A 22,246-nucleotide genomic window follows, 5' to 3' on the forward strand; every position below is an offset into this window, starting at 1 on the left:
AAAAGAAAATTTTAAGATTTTGTTCCACCTTTTTGCAAATTCTTCAATCTTCCTTGTAGAAAAATGGATGGTAGGAAAAGATTAAGGGTTAGACTAAAGTGATCTTGGAATCTAGAAGATGAAGCTATAAAAGAATGTTAGTAAAATAACATTTTCCATGCCACTAATATTCAAAAACTAGATGTTACTAGGGCATCATCATCAATTTTTGCCAAAAATAAATAACCCCATTTTATAAGGAACGAGATTTCATTTCTTTTGGTTTAGATTTGTTCTTTGTCCATCGTCCATTATAAGGTTAACCAACTATCAAGACAACCTATTTTTTCTTATTCAATCATGATCATCAACTTTTTGGACATAATAAAAGCATGCGATATGACTCAAAAATGCAAAACATGTTGCCCAATGCCTTCTTTTATACATATATAGGATGAGAATTGAAAAACATATAATTCTAAAATTGATAAATTTTTTTGAAGTAAACTACTAGTGATTTGAACATAATTTTTTCATAATAATTCTTCAAATCTAACTTCCAACAATTTAGATATATAAGCTAAAGGTAGAAGTGCAAATTGTGCTAAATAATGGAATCCCTTGCAAACTGATCAAATCTTACTATATTTGCAATTTGGGCGGGTTATTCATCAATTAATATGTTTAATCTGAGAGTGGGTTAGGAATTCTTAACTTATGCCCTTAGGTACTACCTTAATCTACCTTAGGTACTACCTTAAGGGACCTTAGGTACTACCTTAGTTAAAGTTGGGTTCTACCTATCCCAAGCCTTGGGCCTTCCTTTGTGACCCTTAGACCATGCGATTATGTGATTCTTTTCTATGGCCAAATGGTTCACCTTTGGTTTTTTTAGGACTGTACCTTAGGTACTACCTTAATAGCCCTTAGGTACCACCTTAATCTACCTTAGGTACTACCTTAGTTAAAGTTGGGTTCTACCTATCCCGAGCCTCGAATCTTCAATCCTGGACATTACTTGTTATATTTTAAAAATTTTAGTTTATCATTACTAATACTTTGTATTTTAAAATATGATATTATTTTAAATTGCACATGTTTTTTTTTTAGAATTTCCCTTAATTTCTCTAAAACATATTATTAAGTAAATAAACTTTAAATCAAATTATTAATTTTTAAAAATAATTTGAAACTCAAAAATCAATTTAAGGTACTTTTTTTACTTGAATAACATAGAAAATCATGGAATTCAACAAAATAATATTAAAAAAAATCATAAATTAAAATTTATTTTGAATGACTTCACTAGTTTCTTCTTTATATATAATTATATAATAAAATTCTCTATTTGCCAATTTAAAAATGGAACTCAAATCCTAGAATCACAAAATAATAGTAGATACAAACTAACTATTTACCTGGATGAATCCAAACACATATTTGTGATATTTATATACTCTATTGTGAATGTACCTATCATTTGCAAGATTCCAAGCTTCTTGCCTCAATTCTGGAGGAGTTTTTAGGGTGGCAAGGTAGTTTGATATGAATTTATGAGAATGCTCCACATGACAAATGAAACCCATTTCTTTTAAAATGTGTCTTTCAGTTATGCTCAAATTAGTCTTTAATTCAACATATTTCTATTAACAAAAAGTAAAAATAATCACACATTTTAGGAAGAAAACACATCAGGACTTCTAATAATAACATATACATTCCCAGACTTTTGTAACCAATATAGATTCATAACCTTAGAAAATGGGTCCAAGTGCACAACAGGTAAGTACTCCTTCCTGTATTCCATTATGTGGAAAACAATGAGGACTTGCCTTGCTTTTTGAGGGCTTTCCTCCAGTTTTGATGCTAGCCAAACATAAATGGAAGCAACTCTCTACCAATAGGAAAGAAAAAAAGAAGAAGAAGAAGAGAGAATTAGGTTTCACACTAGTACTAGATTAAGAAAAAATAAAGTGTATTGTAAAAATCATTTTTTTTATATTTTTACTAGCAAATCAATTTAGTCCCTAATTTTTTTTTTTAAAAGAATATTACCCTAATCAATATTTAAATGTCAAATAATCTCTTTTATTAAAAATTTTCATCAAAATTTTATAGACAACTCCCGCATAAACAATGTTCAATTAAACCAAGTCAGAGCCTAGTTTATTTATTTAAAATATTGTGAGAGGTTGCACTAAACTTCTGGTGAAAAATAAATAATACAAACTCTATGCGTGCAACATTCCTACCTTAACTTTAGGGATATTTATATAATTTAAAATTTTTAAAAACATAGAGAACATAAATGAGATATTTTTTATTTGGTACCTTTAGACACCCTCAAGAGAAGATAAATGAGAAACTTTTCCTTTGGTCCCTTTAAACACCCTCTATCTTTATCTTGTTGTGGTTTCTTTCTATTATCATTTTTGATGAAAAATATATATAATCTTAATATTTATTTAAAAAAAAAAAGTTGACAATAGGAGGAATTTTTTACTAAAGGTAAAAGAAAAAGAAGAAAATCATATCTTGTTCTCAATGATAGCTAGAAAATAAAAGAAAAAAATTCAATGAACAAGCAAGAATTAGGGAATTTTTTCTTGGACATTTAACTTTAGGAGGAATGAAACATTGGTTGGGTTGGTTTGGGCTACTTTTTAGCTCACCCAATTATTGTACATCTACAATTCCCACTATTTTGAACCCTAAAATTTGTAATCCATGATTTATTTCAACTCTTTATTTTTTCTTTTATCATTTGATTTGAAGACATGCTATCAACCTCTATCCAATTCTTGAGTCTTCTATCTACCTATGTCATGATCAACCAACATACCCTTAATCGCAAATGACATATATCAAATTCAATTGAAAAAATTATAATGACCATAAGTTTCATAATCTTAAATGTTTAAGATCACCCAATGAGAGATATTATCTTAAACTCATGAGATATTATGGTGTCTATTAAGAGTATCTATTATTACTTGCTTAAACCACCAATAACCTTAATTAATTAATTTCTCGCGTTTATAACCTATTATTCATTGCATACAAGTTCTTTATAAATTGATATCCATGATTCAACAAGGTAGTTGCTATCAATCTCTCTCCAATTCTTGAGTCTTCCATCTACCTATATTATAATAAACTAACACACTCTTAGCTACAAATGACATATGTCAAATTTCATTTTAGTAAAATAGGAATGGTAATATTATATTACAATCACAAATTTATATTTTTTATAAAAGTTATACCATTTTACCCTTTATTATGGAAATATGGATATAATTGATTTTTTATTAAAAAAGAATAAAAATGTTTTAAAAATAATAATTATTAATAATATTATTTAAAATGAATTTATTATACTATTTTCCTCTTTATTATAGAAATATGGATATTGACATCTTTGTAAAATAATAATTGATTTTTTACTAAAAATTAATAATAATATTTTAAAAATAAGAATGATTAATAGTATTATTTAAAATAAATAAATTCAACAAAAAATATTGTTTGATTTCAAGTCTATTTTTCTAGTTAAAGAAATTATAGTAATATAACTATGTTCATAAATAAATAATAGAATAGATCAATTTTTATCCAAAAATTTATGGTATTAATTGGTTAACTACTTGATTTTAAAATTATTTTTTACTATTACTTAGACTTGTTAATAAATGAACCGCATTAAATTTTATTTAATTTGAAGCTTATATTTTTAGTAAACAAAATTTTAAAAAATAGATATGATTTTATATAGAAAATAAACAATAAAGTTATTATTTATTTTTTTCATAGATTTCTTATATTAATTTGATCACTATTTGAGTCTAAGGGTCACAAAGGAAGGCTCGAGGCTTGAGATAGGTAGAACCCAACTTTAACTGAGGTAGTACCTAAGGTCCCTTAAGGTAGTACCTGAGTTAGATTAAAGTAGTACCTGAAGGTTATTAAGGTACTACCTAAGGTAAAGTCCATAAAAAAACAAAGGTGAACCACTTGCCTACACAAGAGAATCATATAATGGCATGGTCTAAGGGTCACAAAGGAAGGCCCAAGGCTTGGGAAAGGTAGACACCAACTTTAACTAAGGTAGTACCTAAATAGCCCTTAGGTACTATCTTAGTTAAAGTTGGGTTCTATCTTTCCCAAGCCTCGGACCTTCCTCTGTGACCCTTAGACCATGCCATTATGTGATTCTCTTGTGTGATCAAGTGGTTAACCTTTGGTTTTTTGGGACTGTACCTTAGGTACTACCTTAATAGCCCTTAGGTACCACCTTAATGTACCTTAGGTGCTACCATAAGGGACCTTAGGTACTACCTTAGTTAAAGTTGAGGTCTACCTTTCCCAAGTCTCGGACCTTCCTTTGTGACCCTTAGACCATGCCATTATGTGATTCTCTTATGTGATCAAGTGGTTAACCTTTGGTTTTTTGGGACTATACCTTAGGTACTACCTTAAGGGACCTTAGGTACTACCTTAAGGGACCTTAGGTACTACCTTAGTTAAAGTTGGGGTCTACCTTTCCCAAGCCTCGGACCTTCCTTTGTGACCTTTAGACTATGCCATTATGTGATTCTTTTGTGTGATCAAGTGGTTAACCTTTGGTTTTTTGGGACTATACCTTAGGTACTACCTTAATAGCCCTTAAGTACTACCTTAATGTACCTTAGGTACTACCTTAAGGGACCTTAGGTACTACCTTAGTTAAAGTTGGGGTCTACCTTTCCCAAGCCTCGGACCTTCCTTTGTGACCCTTGGATCATGCCATTATATGATTCTCTTGTGTGATCAAGTGGTTAACCTTTGGTTTTTTGGGATTGTACCTTAGGTACTACCTTAATAGCCCTTAGGTACTACCTTAAGGGACCTTAGATACCACCTTAATCTACCTTAGGTACTACCTTAACTAACCTTAGGTACTACCTTAGTTAAAGTTGGGCACTACCTATCCCAAGCCTCGGATCTTCCTTTTTGACCCTTAAAGCATGCCATTATGTGATTATTTTGTGTGTTCAATTGGTTCACCTTTGGTTTTTTGCTGATTGTACCTTAAGTACTACCTTAATAGCCCTTAGGTAAAACCTTAATCTACCTTAGGTACTACCTTAGTTAAAGTTATGTACTTCCTATCCGAAGCATTTGACCTTCCTTTGTGACCCTTAGAGCATGCCATTATGTGATTATTTTGTGTGCTCAATTGGTTCACCTTTAGTTTTTTGCGGGCTGTACCTTAGGTACTAACTTAATAGCCCTTAGGTACCACCTTAATCTACCTTTGGTACTCTAATTGGTATATATGTGCAAGAGTCAAACCTGTGACTTCCAAATCTTACAAAAAAAGTACACGTTAAGTTATCAAAGTTCATCTATTTTTTTTCTTCTTTTATATGTCTTGGGGACATAAAGAATTGTTTGTGCAACATGGTGTGCCTTTGTGGAAAATTTACTCGTTTAAATCTAGTTACATTTTTCTTTAAAATTTGGAAACGTTTCTGCCCATTGGAAATTTTCAAATTTTTGTTTACAAACTCTTATGAATGCTCTTCTCATTGTAGTTAAACTAAACTCAGTGGAGGCAGTATGTTCAGAACCAGGTTGTTTTAAACACTTCACTAATGAGCAATGCCTCAAGGCTTATCTCCAATCTTGCCACCAACACATTATCAAAAGAGGACTCTGAAAAAGTTCAAGTCAAGTTTCTTCACTAAAGATCAAAAAAGCTCTCTAAAAAAGTTCAAGTCAAGTTTCTCAACTATTGTCCACTTTATATAAAAAAGAAATGTATATAGGGATGACAAATTGTAAGAGGACTGAAAGTGTCAAGCAAGAAGGAAAACGAATTGGAAGAGGATTCAAAGTGTAAAGCAAGTAGGAAAATGAAGTGGAGTTTGAAAAAAAGTGGGAACGAAATATTTTTTTTTTTGGAAAAAAAATAGGAAACTTCCTATTGAAATATTTCTTTGAAAAAAAATTAAATAAAAAATTACTTCAAGACTCACCTCATCCACATGACAATGCATGTATGTGATAAGTCTTGAAGTGGGGGCATTTGTAGACATAAAAAAATTAGTGGATTAAATTACCACTAATTTGGTCTTCAAAAAAAAAAAAGATATCCTATTATGGATAAGTTTCCCTAATCTCCAACTATAAAAAGGATAATAATAATAATAAGAAAATTATTATTATTATTATTATTATTATCTTGTTGGTAGAACCTCTTAGGAGAAGAAAATTTGCTAAAATCAAGGAGCTAAATCCCTTGAATTAAGAAACTAAAATTCAGGAATTTGAAATTCAAATTCCTTATCTTCACCTATAAATAGATGTGTCTTCTATCAAGAGGAGAGGAAATTCATAAATCAGAAAAATCCAAAAAGGAAAATCTTAAGGAGAAAATCCAAAGGTAACTTCGTAAGGGAAAAGGGATTTCACAACAAAAGAAAGAGCTTCGTCAAATCTCCCTGCAAGTTTGATAAACGGCAAAAAAATTTCTACACATGTTCTTCGCCATTCAACAAGGTCATTCAGGAATAAGTCACTTGTGGCCCTCGATCGATCTTCGAAATGAAGAAAACGTCATCGTCGTCTTCCAAAGTGTGATCAAGGCAAGAGAATCAGAATGAAAATATTCTTTTGGAAAGAATATTATTTTTGAGATTGTACCCACAATGTTTTAATTTCAATAAATATTTTGTTCGCATTATTTTCCTATTTTTTTTTGCTAATTTTGCAGGGCCAAAATTTATGAAATTTGTGCGTACATAAACTTCAAGCATGTGCATTTTAGTGCAAATCAATGTAAAGAAATTTTGAATAAAATAAAATAAAATCATAAAATAGAATGACACATAAATCCAAAAGATAAATAACTAAAGGTGAAGAATCAAAGAAATAAAATTTGAATATATATAGTAGAAAGTCATTTTCTAGTAAATTTTTACTTTCTATTTTATGCTTTTCTCATGTGTTGGTGAAGATCATATGAAATAGATTGCTCAAAATGAATTTGTATTGTTGTTTGAGGCAAAGACACCTACTTAAAGCTCTTGGATTGTACAATTTTTTTTTATATTAATAATTAGCATGCATCATTATAGTTTTTCAAGCAAAGTCCACTATTGAAAAATTGATAGGACTTTTATTCCATTAAATCTGAAAGTAGAAATCCTCAATGTTAACTATATGGGTTTTACATTTTAATGAAGGATTTTTTTTGGAGGGAATTATGTAAATATGTTACATTAGGGATTTAACAAAGAAAACAAAACCCAAAAAGCCCCTTTTTATGTAAAGTATATTTTGATCCCAAATAATGCTTATTTCATGCACTGTGATAGTGCACCCCCCATATGAACTGATTCTGTACAACAATAAAATTTGCATAGAATGTATCATCTCTTTGTTCCTTGTGCTCCTTATGTTTGTGTTTGTTCGATGTTGCATTCGTTGTGGTGGATGTCTTCTTGGTTGTTTCGAGTTCTCGGTTTGGGTTAAGGAGAAAATGTTTTGAGATTTTGAAGTAAGTTGGACATCTCATAGGTTTAGTGATGGCACGACCATGAGTATTATGTAGAATGGAAGACGAAAGTGGCCATCATAAATTTGTTTGTTTGTTTTTTGCATTTGTTAAGGATTTAGAAAATAAAAAACAAACCCACTCATTTGTGAACTTAGTAATGGATTACAGTTTTCATGTTTGAGTGGGGTTTTTTGGTTAAGATTTCAGATGAGGGGTAGAGGAAAATTGGTATTGGGAACTTATTTTCTTGGATTTGTTTGGGAAAGTTAATACATTTTTATTTCTTTTTCTATCATTGTGTCTTCCTTTATATGGTTAAGAACATACTTGATTAGTGTTTATTTTATATATATTACTGAGATGTAATTTTGGAATTAATTTGGCTTAAGGGATGTACTGTTGTAGTATAATCACACTTTATGAAGCAACAATTATAGAAAAAAAAAATGGTTTTTTGATGTGGGAATGAATCATTGTGTTGAATAATTGGTGTACGTGGGAATCTTAAATTAATAAATAGAAGAAGTTGTGTCATTTAGTAGTCCCTTTCTAGATTTGAATGTGCTAAATAGTGATGTTTTATTTTACAGTAGAAACTAGATGAAAGGGAAAAATATTCAACTTTATTTAATTTAAATTAATAAACAACTTTTTTTTTTTTTTTTGTGATCCATCAATTAGTTTTAGTACAGTATTATTTGTTGTAATAAATTTGTTAGAGGCTCTAAACTCTCATCATTGCAATAGGTTGTTGTACATGTAACACCAAAAGCAATTTTCATTTATTTTGGCTATTGTTATATCTACAATTGTACAATTTTGTTTAAGTCTTATGTTAACTGGATAGACATATGTTACATGTGTTAGTACTCATGGTGATCACCTTTTTTATTGCTCTGGCACCAGAATGTGAACATTAAGTAATAATTTGTTTGATTTAATGTTATAGAATCCATATATTACTGACGCATATCATCACCGTGTTGGGAACCCCGAATTACTCTGTTCCCATGCCCTGCATCATGTAGGGTGCATGCAACTATCCTTAGGGCTCTCTAGATCTATCGTATTGTATAAACAGGTATTCAAAAGCAATGAGGATACCATAGAAAATATAAATCTAGAGAATAAATCCATATAACTTTGATCTGAATGTTCTTAGATCGATTCTAATTGATGTAAATAACTCCAAAGTCGTAATAGATCTCGTAAACACCATGATCTTCCATCCAATGACTCTTCCTTGTGTCTAGGCATTGAGATGGTGGAGATCTCAAGGATGGAGGCTAGGGTTCTCTCTCTAGACTAAAGGGAAGAATGGCAAGACTTAGAAACCTTAACCCTTAAAGGAGTATTTCTAGGTTTCCTATTGAGCTTAAGTGACTTAAGCCCACCATAGGCTTGGGTCACTTAATCTAGCCCAAAAAAGGCTGCTAACTGATTAATTAACCATATAAGACCTAATTAATCAATTAACCCAGTCTAGAGATACTACTCACTTATCCTTGTGCAACATTGCATAATTACCAAAATGCTTTTATTCACAAAAGTAAACTACAAACCCATATAATCCTTATAAGTCATGCTAACAAGGAATATGTGCTCAAAGCAGGGACCATTGGGACCCATAGGAGTACTAGCTCCGTCATAATCAAAATTTGAAATTGACTCAACATCCCACTATAGAGAGTTAACTGCATTCCAGTACCCTATGTATCATACAATGAAACACCAAGTGCTTAGGTCCGTGACCTACTATCCATTGCATATAGACTCCCTATGAATTACCTACTATCCACTGTATGTAGACTCCCAATGAACTGGTGTCCGTAATCTAACATGGTAGTGTTATCACCAATCAAGATTACCTCTCAAATCTTTAAGTTATATATCCCACTTATTATGTGATCAAATGACATATTCTAGCTCCAAGGAGCATATGTCAAATTCCAATAAAGGAATTATTGGGGTCATAGATTTCATGATCACATGTCCTTTGGATAACCCAAGGGGACACATTGTCTCAATCCCATGAGATATCATGGTGTCTTTATTGAGAATATCTATTGCCACCAGTCTCCATTAATAGTGACCTAATCCATAGAGATATATGACCACTTTAGGGTCTCACCCACAGGTTAAAACCTCCTATTGATTTTGGCACAGACTCAATATCCTCTTAAGGTTGAAAGTCCATGTAGTATAGTAGCTTGGTGAATCATGAAAATTGATAGCCTAGCATCACGATTCACCATAGGTCCTGTTCAGTGTGCATCACATACACTAGTACACTCACCGTGGGAAACCCATCTTGATGGCCAAGACAAGCCATCCCTCCAATTAAGAGGTGGCACACTACAGTCTCTATTGGATTGCCTAAATCCATGAACCAACTGTAGACAACTTATCCACTTACAAAGAACCCGTGACTTGTACCTTCCATGCAACTCCTAATGCACCCAAGTCATGTAAAATATAAGAGACATGGGCTGAATGCTCAAATCAATGTCAATATACCAAATGGATAACAAGGGGATAGTGAAGTCTAACTTTATTACATCATGTCTTACTTTTAGGAGCTCAATCTCAACACACTGTGTGAGGTGTGTAAGTGCTTAAACATTTTGAAAAAGCAAATAAACATAATTGATGATAGGCTTGATAGTAGTAAGTATATAGGCTTTCACATTTTATCACAATTCATCATTTTTCCATTAATTCATATACTTTAGGAGAACAATCCCATGAGATGATGTGTTATGGTAAATTCATGTTTTCTCAATACTTGTATGATGTAGCATCCAATTGTCTGTTAGGCTTTAGATTGATTGTGTACAATGGTTAAATGTAAAAGTAACAATCTTTTCCCTTGAAAATAACAATGTATGTTGAATGATGTACCTTATGTCAAATGGGTTTGAGCATTAGTGGGTTTCATCTCCAATTGTTTTTTTTCTTGCGAAATTCACATTGAGTACTTGTTCAATAAAGACATTTTTGAGATGAAAACTTATGTTAGAAACATGATGTACCATCTTAATCAAATTTGGAGACAAATGCATGCTATGTTGATTCCACCTACTAGCTTAATCAATTAAGGAATTATGTAAATATGTTGCATTTGGGAATTATAGACAAAAACAGAACTCAAAAAAGGCTCTTTCATGGGTAGTACATTTTCCCCAAAAATGTCCCCATTTCATGTAGTGGAACTTTGCCCTCCCCACATTGGTTGAAAAATGCCCTTAGATTCCTTTTTTGCCACCCACATCACCCAACAAATCCATGTGGTAGCCACGCCAACCTTTTTATTGGTTGAAATATGATTTCCCAACTATCGGATTAAATGTTTATTCAAACATAACTACCCTTTTAAATTAAAAGAATATAGGTTAAACCAAACCTAAGTTTTACAGTTGATTTAAATTATACTTGTTATAACTTTGTATAAAAAAAAACTTTAAGAAGATTTAAATAAATATATTTTTCAATGGGAATGTTATTAGAATTAAGGAGATTAATTGTCTACAATGCTTTAATACAAAAGTAACATTGTTTTTGCTTTAAAGTAACAGTATAGGTTACATGATGTACCAATGTACCTCATGTTAGATGGGGTTTAGAATTACTCAGTTTTGTATCCATGTTTGAGTATGTAAAATGCACATTGATGGGGGGTTGAATTAAGAGTTTTGAGATACAAGAAACGATGTTGGTTGAATAATGTACCATCTTCATATGACTAAAGCTATGTTTGGTTCCCAAAAAATTTGAGGGAAATAAAATAAAGAGGAAAAGTGGAAGGAAAATAAAAATAGATTTAAAATTAATAAATTATTTTTTTTATGTTTCTTCAAACACATTTCACTTAATTTCCTCCATTATAGAAAGATTAAATAATTTTAAAATGTATAAGTTTCTAACTAATTTTAACTATATATATATATAATTTTTATAGTGAAACCAAACATGACAAAACCATTTTCTTTTGCTTTTTTTTTTCTTTCCTTAGTTCTTTCCGAGAACCAAACATAACCTAAGGCTTCGTTCCTAGTAGTTCCTTTTCATGGTTAAGGTGTTAGGCAGTAGTAGGTGTGAACAATTATAGAATTGTGAACAATCATATCTATCAGTATTGAAGTTGGTATTATGATGTAGGATATTGATCTCTTGAAATTGTGTGAGAGTTTATTTAAGTTACCATATTTTTTCCATCTATTATTTAATTGAACCTCTTAAGCTACAAATGGGTTAAATCTTGTATATTGTTGTTATGTTAATTTAACACAGTTGGTCTAATGTTGGCCCAATGTCATGTAACTACATCAATAGCATGACACCCAAGGCTTATTATGTTGAAGGTAAAACAATTGTAATTTCATGATATAAATTCTTTAGCTATAAATTTGTAATGTTGGTTGAATGATGTATAGTCATGGTGACATTTCCAATTTGATGTTGACTTAGGGTGTAACTGTTTAATTATGATGTAACATTGTTATTGCCTAAAAGTAACAATATAGGTTGAAATATGTACCAATGTCATATCATTTCAGATTCACCTTCAATTAGGAATTTGTTTGTTGGAATTGTATTGAACAAAGTACATATTGATTGGCATCACACATCCCCTATTACTATTTAACTTATATAATTTTCCACCCCCAATTATGTAGAAAACTAATTACATTCAAATATTTGTTTGGTTAATGTTTGTTCTTGTTTTGCTGTGAAAGGTATCTATATGCATAATATTTTTGGCTAAACTAATTTATGATAAATTTTTTTAGTTTGGATGCAACGTTTTATTATATACAAGCAGCATTGCAATTTTTTACACTCTTAATGTAGTTTCCAGTATTTTCCACTTCTTTTATAGGTATTAATCATAGTATGAATATATTAAGTTACAATATAGGCCACAGTTTGGAACCAATTTATACTCCCTATTTCATTAATTAATTATGATAATCTATGCTCTATATAGTCCAATAAAAACTACCATTAACTTCGTTCCAATGTGTTTTCGATGTCGATCATATCACTATGTTTTGGGCATTGATTTCTTAGTGGAGTCACACATCTTTCTGATAGATAGAAAGAAGTTATTGGAGAGTTAGGATTCAGTGGCCTCCTCCAGTTGGGCTGCACCTAACTTCATATGCCGCTATGTATATGGCTTTTAAATAATATAAATGTGGCATATTGCCACATTGAACTAGATGGAGGAGTTGCAACTTTAACGACTGCTAGTGATATGGGAGTAGTTTTTAGTCTCCTACACATCGGAAGGACATCAAACTTGGAAAAGGGCTAAAACAATGATGAGAGGGTCACTTCCATTAATGAGATTTGAGTGTAGATGGCTAAAAGTGAGAATGAGAATGACTTTAAGCGACTATTTATTATATTTGCCTATGTCATAGAGTTGGCACTCACGACCCGATTAGAAGGCCACCATGCCCTCTGGCATGCACTAGTTGAATCCATATCTAGCCATGTTAATTGGGGGTAGTTTCTCTTAAACCATCTCATTGATGATGTTAATGACTTTAGGTAACATGACGACTCCTATGTAAGGGGATGCTTGCTCTTCTTGCAAGTTAGTATCTCTCATTGATACATAACTATGACCATTTTTACTTTTCCTAATCAAGTGATGTCTATTCGCTAAGTCATGATTACAAATTGTGATTTGTCCATAGGTATTTTATGTGTCCTATTCTCACTTTCCATCGATGACGGTACCGAGTTCATTGCCACATTGTGTACATTGGACAGATGTCCTTGTGAGAAAATGCGTAAAAGTTGAGGTTCAAATGCTGGGAGCTTTAGGTCATGTTCAGGTGCTTCAATTACTTAATTACTACCCCAACTTTCAACTTAAGTAATACTATTTTGGGTGCATATTTCTCTTATTAACACAATGCATTTTTTTGGGACTCTTCTACAGTACCAATGTGTCCCAATTAATGAACTTGTTCAAGATAATGGTCCGACTAATGGCAATAATGCTACAACAGACATAGGTGCTGCCAATGAATCCATTCAAGTAATATGATGATGCAATTAAATATGTTAATTTATTAATGTCTATTTTTTTTTGTTACGTGTGTAGTTGATTATGTTCCTTCCAATATTGAAGGGAATTGTATAACATCTTCTTCATTCAAGTTATTGTTGCTTAGATGGAGGCCATTGGTCATGAAATACAAGCAGCCCAAGCCCAAATGAATGCACTGATAGCACCATATGGTCGCGATCTGATTGCTCTGAAAAGGTTGTAGCCTAGTATTTCCTTCCCAATAGATGAAGAATTCCAGCCCTTCGAAAACACTCTTGATGTAGCATAAATAATACTTGAAATTCATGTCGATGAAGCAATAGTTAGAGGCAATGATGATGCTAGGCCATCAAACTATGTATCTCCCATGGAACCACCTATTCTAATATCCCCCAAGTACCAAGACTCATTTGTCCTGAATCTATTGAAGAAGAAACAATGGAGAATGAAGTTGGACTTGTTTGAAGACCATAGATAAAAATCCTAGTCCGACATACCGAGCAACGAGGAGCATGCCACAAGTCACCATTTGTGCTTGATTGCCTAATAAAATACACCTTTGGCGAAAATGACAATAAAATTGTAGACTATGTCTTCGATGATACAAAAGATCCAATGTGAGAATGAATAATACAAAACTCCAATTTGGACTATGTTTATAGTGTTTTCTTTTTTTAATTATTTCATATGCTAATTTCTAATGCTATGTGTATGCGTTTCTTTTGTATTGCAGGGAAGTATTATGCTCTTATAATGGACACCCTCTCACAAGCCTACAGATGCATTACCTAAGTTGCTATAATGCCCTTGAGCTATCGCTGCGTTAGTTGCAATGATAAATGTTCTAGAAACATAGAAATTTATTTCATTGATGTTTGAAAATCACAAAGCTAACTTCATTTCGTTTTCAGGTGATTAATATGGTATGCATGTATTTGAATTCTTTGGAGGGGAATCATGGCCACAAACATTATATGACAACATCATTTGGGTATTACTAATACTTAACTTATCTCTATTACAGTGCTTTTTCACCGTGTCTTTCATTTTCAAGCACCATTCATATTAATCTTTCTTTTGTATTGCTACACACAAGAATTTGCAGCCATGATGGGCTTCAATGCACCTAAATCCCTTATCCATAAACGGTTAGCCACATACACTAAGGGAATAGATCATTACGACCAGGTATGGCATTACTTGAACAAATGCTTGTCTCCCTTCCAATGTTATTCATGTTTGGATATAACAAGTTCATTCCTCTAATGCTGTTAACATTCCCTATTCTCCATGACATTATGAATTAGTACTTCATCCCACTATGTGAATTTAACCAATGGGTAGTGTTGTGTCTCAATCTTTCAGAAAAATGCATTGACATCTTATCCTCAATAGAATCTATTGAGCCAATGCACTTTGAATGATTGGCCAAAAGGATTGCAATCTTCCTTAAGTCCTTAATTGGGAAAGCATACGCAAGAAATGGTGTAGACATAAAAAGCCTCCAACCAAAATTTGTCGACTTGGTCGGCCATCAAAATGCACAAGTAAATTCATTGTTACCTTTTAAAGTTGATTGCACATTTAATAAGTAATGAAACTCCTTATGTTGTGACATTCTCTTATTTGTTATAGGTATGATTGTGACATGTACGCAATTCTTGTACATGCAAAAATAGGCTGGTAGCCGCTTAAGTAGATCTATTGACCCGGTAAGGTATCCTCATCAAAGCACTTATTTATGCCAGACAAACATGAATCACCCATACTTCTTCCTTATAATAACAATACTACGTGTATGAAATGACATAGGGAAAATTGGGCCTTGAATGATTCAAGCTTGCAGTTCAATTGATACATGGTCATGTAAATGAATTATAATCAAGTGTGTTCCCTACCATATTCCCCTCCTCCCATTAACCCCAACTTGAAATCATGGCATGATTAAGAGTCGACTTCAACACAATGGTCCATCATTATTGTGCATCATACACTAATATTCTTGAGTTACAGACATTGTTGATTGTAAACAAAAACAACAACACATAGTGGTAGTTTGAGTTGATTGATTAGTATGAGGTAAATAATTTGGTGAAATGTACACTTCTATAGCATATGACATAGGAAACAGTAATTTAGAAACACTGCCTGTTAATTTAACATTTGTAGTCTTGGTCAATATTACTGAAGATATCAAACATCATTTTCTTTATGCACATTGCCTTGCATTTGCAAGTGTAAGTAAGACAAAAATATTGGTTCTTTTTGTTATCTAGTGTCGTTGGAAACACTGACTATTAAGTGCATATTTATTCTACTTACCTTTTATAGTGGAAAATTTACTTATATAAACATGTGTTTGGAAGTAACTAATGTAGTCTTCTTGATTTATCTATGTGCCCTAATGAATTAGCTATCCTATTTTCCATTTGCTGTTACCTGTGTGTGCATATATTTTTGTGCATTGTCAAAAGTGGTACATTGAGTTACATTCATTGTTACCTTCAGCATTTTAAAAGTGGTACTTTATTCACCATGTGTAAACTGTAATAGTTGTTCTCATGTAATCGTGTTATGTGTTGCAATGTTTGATGAATAGCTCATTATGGTGTTCTGCTACATCTATTGGTCATTCTCAATTGACCAGTTTGGTATCATATTGTAGTATTGATAAGTTTTTCATATAACAATGTGAGCACATAGCCACAACCAACCAACATTTTCATGTCTCCATTTATAGCAACTACCATATGAAACATGCCACGGTGGAATACACACATAATAACTACTTTTTTTTTTTTTTATGATTATTTTATTTTGAGTACCAATTGCTTAGCAACAAGGTTTCAATGTTTTAAATAATGAGACACAAACATTATTACATGTCATGCTTATTAACCAAATTGAATTGAATATCAATTATTTATATGTTCCTGCAAAAACACATTATTAATTCCTAATTGAACAATCTGTTAATGTATGCAAAACCATGCATTTCTTAAGGAGGATGCCCACTTAGGTTTTCTAGTAGCATGCTAATTTACACTTGAAGATTGGACTACACAACACTATCCACGTAAATTCACTATATTAAACAACCAACTAAAGGGAACCATTACAATATGGCTAAGACGCACAAATTAGAAATGAAATTTAAATTGGCTACCATATTCAGGCAATTTAACAGAACGTGCTTTTAAATCCACACCAACCAAATAATTACTTTTCCAATTCAAAAATCCTGCATAAACAACTTACAAGGGCCCAACCCATTTTGCGTTAATTCCACAACTAGAACACAATTATTTTGTAATAAATTATGCTAACAACACATTAAAATACCAAATTAAATGTACTTATACATTTGGGATTCCTAACCCAACTTATTTGTCAATAACACATTAAAAATCTTTTCTCTCATCACATAGTCTCACCATAAACACACACACACACACACACACACACACACACACACACACACATATATATATATATATATAAATTTTTTTTATTGAAATGGGAAATGCACCATAGGGGTGATCTATTGAGTTGTTGCCCTAACCCACGAAGCAGGTCCCTTGTGGAGCCATAACCCTTTGGTGTTGGAGAAAGTCACTTGGCTATTATCCCATATCTTGCTGAGGTTCATTTCTTACACACATCGTGGTGGGCTCTAATGAAGGGGGCAAACCCCTCATCTCATAAAATCTGTACTCATGTTTAGGGAGGGAAGATGAAATTGGTTCGAAATTTGGTAACAAACAAATGAATTTTTTGGTAATATTCTCTTATTGCAACTAATGTATCTACTAGGGTGTAAATAAGAGACAGTGGATGCCACCTAATGGTCATGATCTCGTGGTAGCAGTTGACATTTTAGAGTTTATTCTCCTTCAGTCATCCCACGATTAGTCATGTCCATGTTCCCTTATGGTTTTGTTAATTTTTTTCCCCACATTTCAGGGATTAATTTATTTTGCCCATTTTTTAGTTTTTTTGTCATGCTAGATTTGGGGAATTTGTTTGATTGTTGTTGACCTCATATGCAAAAGTAGTTGTTTTACGATAAAAAGTTGGGAAATTGATTTCCAATTGTTTGTGTTGGCCTTTGTTTCATTACCCATAAACTAGGTGAAATTAAACATTTAAATTCACTATAATTAAGTGCATTTCATTGTATGATTGGTTATTTGTTTTTAGTTGTCTTATAATTGTTGGTTGTTTATAATAGGTGGTGGAAATACAGAATTGTTATGGTCATTTATGGAATCGTCAAGCAGAATATATTGTTACCTCCATATGAGAGGAGAACAAAATCTATAGGAAAACGCAATATATTCCCAGGGTTAAGGTCCTTTAAGACTACAAGAATAGGAAAATTGTGCCATGTCACCTACATTGATGACCATTTGGTCAGGTACATGATGCAAAAATCCAAGAAGGGTTTATTACTCTTTGGATTTGGAGTTGTCTTTCTTAAGATCAATGTCCTTGGAAATTTGTGGAGAGAGATCACATTAAGGCGGCATTCAATGCCTCTACAATGGATAGCCTTAAGTATGCGATGCTATGTGCTAGACTAGATATTTGTTTTACTGTAGGAATAATAAGTGGATATTAGCCTATTTCCTTATTAGAGCTTTGGGCAAATGTCAAACATATATTCTAGTATCCTTAGAGAATAAGGGATCACATATTTGTAAGTCTTTACAATGAGTTGGTGCTCCTTTCATACCAGGAAATTGGACTTTCAATCTAATGGAGACTCTTGCAAGTCTACCTCCAGGTATCTGTACACTCTAAGAAGTTTTTTTTGCTTCTGTAGCAACAAAGGAAGCCTTTTGGCTTATGGGTAGTTCCCTTACCTATATTGTCCAAGATACTGTTTTGTGATAACTGTTGGCATCTTAGATCTAAGCAATGGAAGCAATACCAATTTTTAAAAGCCTAATCTTTTAGGGTTGAAGTACTACTATTTAGGTTTGGATGTTCTTAAATCTTAAATTGCAATTGGTGAAAATGACCTTAAAGTTGTTGGAAGTCTCCTAATCCCATGATCTTTCACCTGATGACTCAACCTTGTTCGTGGCACACTTTCGGTGAGGAGGAAAGGAGGGTGGAGGCCATGACCCTCTTTGTCTATGGATGGTGGAAGACAAAAGTTATGGAAATCCTAACCCCTATGGGGTATTTATAGGGTTCCTAATTGGGCTTAAGTGACTTGAGCCCACATAGGCTTAGGTCACTTAATCTAGCCCAAAATGGGTCCTAATTGATTAATTAACCCAATAAGATATACTAATTCATCAATTAACCCAATCTAGAGACCTTGTTCACTTATCCCTATGCAACGTTGTGTAATTGTTAAAACACCCTTATGCACAAAAGTGAACCTAGAGTCAATCCTACCCTCATTATCCATACAAATAAGGTATATGAGCTCAGAGCAGGGACCACTAGGACCTATAGGAGTATTGGCTCCCTCAAAATCCAATTTTGAAGTTGATTCAACATCCCACTACAAAGAATCAACTAAACTCCAATATCCTATGTATAACAATGAGACACTACGTGCTTAGGTCTGTGACCTACTATCTATTGTGTTCAGTCTCCCCATGAACTGGTGTCCATAATCGAATAAGGTGAAAGCTATAAGACTTTCAAGACTACCTCTACTATCCTTGAGTTATAGATCCTCCTATTGAGTACTTAATTGACATGTCTTAGCTCTCAAAGAGCCTATGTCAAGTTCCACTTAAGGAACTATTATGACCATAGTTTCCATGAACACACCTCCTTAGGATCACCCAAAATGACATACTGCTTCAATCCCATGAGATATCATGGTGCCTTTATTGAGAATACCTATTGCTACCGACTTCCATCAACAGTGACACAATCCATAGGGAATATATGATCAACTTACGATCTCGCCCATAAGTCAAAGCCACTGCTAACTTTAGAATAAACTCAATATTCCCTCTAGGTTGAGAGATAACACAATGAAGCAGCTTGGTGAGGTTGTGACTATTTATAGCTTAAAGTCATGACTCACCATAGGTTCTGTTTAAAGTGTAACCATACACACTAGTGCACTCACCATGGGAAACCTATCTCGATAGCTAAGACCAAACATCCTTCCAATTAGGAGGTGGTGCACTAAAACTTGTAATGGGTTGCCTAGATCCATGAACCGGTTGTGAACAAGTCATCTATTTGAAGGAACCCATGAATTAGATCTTCTATGCAACTCCTTATGCACCTAAGTCATGTACATGCAAAAAATGCAGGCAAAAATGCTCATAAAGTATAATGCATGGAATAAGGATTGATAAAAGTGAAACTGGAACATCATTAAATAAATAACGAATTCCAAATTTATTACATCATGTTATGCTTTTGAGGGCTCCATCCTAACAATAACAATGGGACAATGGCATAGTCTAAAGAACTAAAGTACCGTTAGAAGAGGAAACACATAGAGAACAAGTGATACCTTGTGAGATAGGATAGAAAGATGATGTGACTATGAAGTAGATTATTTCTACAATACCTAGTCTATTTTTAGGGGTAGTGGGAGTTTGTTGGGATTGAGCCCTTAAAAGCAAGACATAATGTAACAAAGTTAGACTTAACTATCTCTTTGGTGTATTGACATTGATTTGAGCATTCGACCCTTGTCTCTTACATTGTACATGACTTGTGTGCATTAGGAGTTGCAGAAAAGATACAAGTCATGGGTTCCTTGCAAGTAGATAAGTTATCCATAGTCGATTCATGGATTTGGGTGTAGACCCTCCATTTTGTCCCCTTAGCACATACCTTGATTAAGTACTCTTTCAATACTTTATAGCAGTTCTTTGAGGCCTTTTTTACTCACATAACTTACCTTTTTAAGTCATTTTGGATACTAGATACACATTCATGAAAATTTGTTTAGACTTGTTTAGGCCCATTAGGCACACCTGGCCCATTTAGGTTCGCCTAGTCCTTTAGGGCTTGCTCCAACACCGCTAAGTCATTTGTATGGCTTACATGGCCTACATGGCTTACGTAGCTTGCATGTTTTCTTTATAAATACTTGTTGCGTACTTATATCTAGTTATTTATTTATTTATTTATTTGTTCATTTTTATATTTACTTATATATATATAGTCATTGTATATTTTTATTATTATTATCGTCATTTTATTTTTTAATTATCATTATTAGAATTGTTTTTCTTACCATTGTTTCTATTATCATTATTATTATTAAGAATATTATTATTTTATTGATATTATTAATATTATTCTTACTATTATATTATTATTTTTTTATTTTTTACTTTCATTTCTATTTCCAAAATACCTTTTTATTAATTTTTATTTTATTTACTCATTTATTTAAATAATAAAAAAGAAAAAAGAAAAAGAAAATATATGAATTTTTTTGGGGAAAGTAAAGAAAGAAGACTTAGGTTGGATTTTTAGGAAAATTAAAGAGTTTGGTGGGGAGGTGCAGAAGGGCCATCGGGAATGAGATGTTGGCAAATTATGAGAGGAGATTGAAAAGTTTTTTTTGGAATGGAGCAGAGAGAGATAGGAGAGGTATAAGAGGAATGAGACGTTTAGAAGGAAGAGTAACAGGGGAAAGAGACAAGAGATGAAGAAGAAGGATGGCTCGTTGAGCTCTTGCAAATCTTGGGGGATAGAATACAACTTACTTGAAGCCAAGCCAACACTGCTTGAGATGAGTTATTCTAGGTATGGTTGTCGTGGGTTTTTGGTTCATTTTAACTATCATGCTTTGCTTTTTTCTTTTCTATTAGTTTTTGGATGTTGTTTGTTGGTTGCTGTGGACATCAAGCGCCATAGGATTGTTTTACTGAATTTGATTGTTTGCATACTTGCTCTGTTTTGGTTTATTTTCTGATATCTTTGATTCCACGTGAAAATAATTTGTATAATTTGTATATGGGTCCATATTTGAACTTGATGTTCGAGAATCATGCTCTTGCTTTATGTTGGTTTCACCTGTCCCTAGTGTTGAGGCCTCGCGTCCCTGGTAATCCACGTAGTTGCCAAATGGATGGACGCACGATCTCAACCAATATAGAGTCTTGATTCAATCGTAATACCTGCAAAAGGGGTCCGGACAGGGTGTCCGGACGCACTCTCCGATGGTTTTGTCAACCATGGTTAGAGAGATAGAGACAAATCAGTTGGCCTTTTACCAGGTATCGCAAGCTTACCTTCCTCTTTGTGTGAAGGTTCATATATATAGTATCAGAAGCTTTGTTTCTCTCTTTAATGGTAGGGAGATATTTTGTGTTGTCATGATGACACTAGGTGGTGGTAGGGCCATCATTACCCTACGGGTGACTGACAGAGATCGTGGTAGTTGCTGCGACTGTCAGAAATCGTGGGAAGTGATCGTAGGAAGTGACTTGCTGTCACTTTATTTTTGTCCTTTCACCCTGCAGGTGGTAGAACGTGGGCCATGGCTGGCTGTTGTGATAACGTGTAAGACTTTCTTACTTTAGTCAATGATCCGGACAAACATACCCGGATAGTGTATGTCGGTCATCCGGATGCGCTGTGGCAGTCGTCCGGATGTTATGTTTGTGAATGTCGTGTGCCTCTCCTTGAGGGAGTCCGGATAGGAGAGGCGTGCCACG

The sequence above is a fragment of the Vitis vinifera genome, chromosome 17 (genome assembly GCF_030704535.1).
Source record: "Vitis vinifera cultivar Pinot Noir 40024 chromosome 17, ASM3070453v1".
Lineage (NCBI taxonomy): Eukaryota > Viridiplantae > Streptophyta > Magnoliopsida > Vitales > Vitaceae > Vitis > Vitis vinifera.